Below are 3,450 nucleotides of genomic sequence, written 5' to 3'. Positions count from 1 at the left end.
CCGTTCTCTCCCCTGCTCTCCATGATCAATCTTAAATTGTGTTTCATTACACCCACAATTTAGTAGTTCTCGTTGACTTTTTCATTTTCTGAAGTCCATCAACTGAGTGTACATAAAATAACGATTTGATCGCAGCTCGTAAACCCCAACTGTTAACCAAGGCAAACAAACAAACCAATCCTGCACTGAGAGTGCAGATCAAATCAGTTTGATCGTGGAGTCGTCTGACAACATAAATCGTAAACACAGGCTAAGGGCAAAAACTTCACTGTGTGATTGGCTGTATGGAATTCCAAACAAGTGATCAGAGAGAGAGTTAGAGTAAAGTTGACTATTCAACTTTACTTCAGCACGTTAAGCACAAGAATACTTGAATCTGTGAAGGCATTTGTCACCATTGGATAAAAGCGATCTTTAATATCACCAGTATTCAGACAGGTGGAGGAGAATAAGTGAATGAGTAACACAAACACTCAACACTGTTGACACTAAATTAATAAAATGAAATGTATTTAGTCCAGTGACCTTCATCACACATTTCAAGTAGCAAATGACAAATAGTTTGCACATTTTAGGGCTGCATGACATGAAGAAAATATGCTATATTTATTTACGTTGAATAAAATATCGCAATAACGATATTACTTGTGATAAATAGACAGATAAAGTGTTCTCAGTTCTGCTGCTTTCAGTATTGTGATAAATTACAACAAATTGCTTATTGAATTCAAAATAAATGAAAGGAAATCATTTCCAACATTGTTTTCTTGAAAAGAATTAAAGGAACAAGGGACTACTGGAAAAATAATGACAGATACATACTAATATTTTCTTTCAACCAATACTAAAAAATCTCTGAGTGTCTTTCGCGAGATGACGCACCCTTTGGCGATATGTTGCAGCCTTTTGCAATATGTTTATTGCGGCAGTTGATATTGCGATGACAATAAAAAAAGATACATTGTGCAACCCTAGCACATACACACTTATAAAAGGAAAACAATCCATTCAAGGAATCAAGCCATTAACCGTAAACAAAAGATGGACTACTAATTATCTTTTTTAGTGTATGTTTTTTGTTTTTTTTATTATGACCAGTTGCTGAGCAACCATTCTCAAAAACTGATTGGCTATGGGTCTTACGACAATTTAGCCCCTTGGGATAACTAAAAATATTTCGGGGGTTCCGGTGTAGCCGGTGGATAATTTCAGTCGGATTATCAACTTGAGATGTGAGAATGGAGTGGAATGGAAACTTGAGAGAGAACGTCGATGACCGGATTGTTTCTCTGCACATGAATGCAAATGAAAAATGCTAAATCATCATCAGAAAATAGCTGATTGGTTCTGAGATTGCACTTTGGCCAATACGTCCCACTTCTTCTGCTCTCCACACTGAGTGGTTACCGGTGCGCAACCAAATCTCGCTCAAACATACTGAGCTATCTGGGTGCCCGTGATTTTGTTTTTTATGGGTTCAGCAAATTAGAAATTTGAGTAGTAGTAACCAAATTCTAAAGTTATAGTGTTTTTTATTTCTATTTATCCACCTTAAACCTCCTTACATCAGTCAGCTTTTCTTTAACAGTGAAAGAGCAGGGTAATCTCTCAGAAATAGCTTGATGCAATGAAGCTGTTGATAGGGACTAATTACAGTGAACAGATGAAACAAAATGATTTAGATAATTAACATGCAATGCAAATGAGAATGTCATTAATTAAAATGCATGTCCATTAGTGTAATGACTGAAGCCATTCTTAATCACACTGCTTTGGAACATTTATAAAGCTTCCGAGAAGCTGCAACGAAGGGGTCAAGCACATTTGTCAACATGTGTAAAGGAAAACAAGCTGCATGCTGAATAGGAGGGTTTTCAGCTTAGGCAAGGGAAAAAGCCATTGTAAAATGAAACATATTACTGTTTATATAAATCTGTTCTATTATTTTTTCTGTTCCAGTTGTTTACAAATGAAGATAATTTTCCCAGCTAATAATAGAAAGAAAAAGAGGCTCAGAATTGGAGCTATGGTAAACAAGTTCACAGTAGTTGTGAGGTTTTAACAAGCCAAACTAATTCTTGACAAATGTCCTTCCTGTGCTTCATTTAATTACAGAATAGTTGTCCTGAAGTGATAAGGCATTGGAAACCCTCCTCCCCCCCCCTTTTTATTTCTCAATTGAAAAAATCTTCTTTCATCAGTCAAATTAACAGGCCAGGCTGGCCACAGAGGCAATGCCTGTGGTGTTTTTATTTGGCAGTGCAGCGTACGGCAGGCGCAGGTTGACCATCTGAGAGCGGCAGATATGGAAAGGCCTCTGTGTGGTCCTAGGTGATAAAGCTGTTCTCATACGTGCATTTGTTGCGATCCTTAATCACCAGAGCGAGAAGACTTTGATCTCTATATTCACAACATCATTATCATCCATGTACTGCACACTTCTGTGTTAGCCATTGTTGGCAGTGTAGCACCGAATGCAGAATGAGCTTATGATCCTGTTAAATCTGTCAAACAGACCTTCCGCCACTTTAGTTTTTAAATGTTTATTAGGTCCCCTGTTCCCCACATTTAATTAAAAAAACTCCCTTCATATTCATAGTTTTATACCTCATTCAGTGTGAGTATGTTCAACCAAAACATCTGTATTTAAATGATCACTTTCTTTCCAAACAAGGAAATAGGGAACATAGGGAACATTTAAAAGAAAATTAAAATGGCCACTAAGACCTTCAGTAATTGTTTCCTTTTCTCCAATTTAGTTTTCACCTTCGTCTAATCCATTATGCTAAAAGGGTCACACTGTGATAGATGTTATGCAATGAAAGCCAATTTTACATATTTTTAATAGCCAATCATTCGGCCAATTTATTGCTTTTTAGATGCCCAGCATGATATTCCTTACTGGGGTATTTCTGTCTTGAATAGCTACTTTTAATTTGATAGGTTCTGATTTGATTTGAACTCCTCTGTGTTAATAAGCTGTGTCCCTCAGGAACAGAATAGTTTTACTTATTTTATTGTAGTTTACTTTGCTCAAATTTAGAGAGATGTTGGTGTGGAGGGTCAAATAGTGGCTACTGTTAGTTACGATCATGAGTCATCTTGACACATGAGCCCATTTCCTGTGAAATTGAAAAAATAATTATATAAAGACTATGGTGTTTATTGTTCATAATGTTTCTTTTTTTTCTTTTTTTTAAAGATGCATCACCAACACCTGCATGGCTCTAATACCAAGGTGGATGGATACAGTTTAGAGTTTATAATTGTTCAAATATAAGCCCCTGCTAGTATAAGACATTATGCATAATAACAGTGCTCACCAATACGCTCATATAAAGATCTCATTTTAATGATGATACTATGCTACCTCTCATTTTACTCTGACTGTGCTGGATTGCTAAAAAAAACGTGGTTTGAATTTCCCTCACAGTTTGCAATTGTATTTAT

At 36.2% G+C, this 3,450-nt stretch overlaps 1 protein-coding gene across 1 annotated transcript in view; it reads left to right on the top strand.

The window, feature by feature from the left end:
* si:dkeyp-14d3.1 (transmembrane protein 132C) overlaps nucleotides 1-3,450 on the top strand; it is a 152,834-nt gene that overhangs the window by 32,178 nt on the left and 117,206 nt on the right. The gene's annotated exons all lie outside the window — the stretch shown is intronic.

Source organism: Etheostoma spectabile, chromosome 5 (assembly GCF_008692095.1).
Source record: "Etheostoma spectabile isolate EspeVRDwgs_2016 chromosome 5, UIUC_Espe_1.0, whole genome shotgun sequence".
NCBI classification, from domain to species: domain Eukaryota; kingdom Metazoa; phylum Chordata; class Actinopteri; order Perciformes; family Percidae; genus Etheostoma; species Etheostoma spectabile.
Note: the sequence above shows the minus strand (reverse complement) of the source record. Positions and strands in the feature narration are given on the sequence as shown.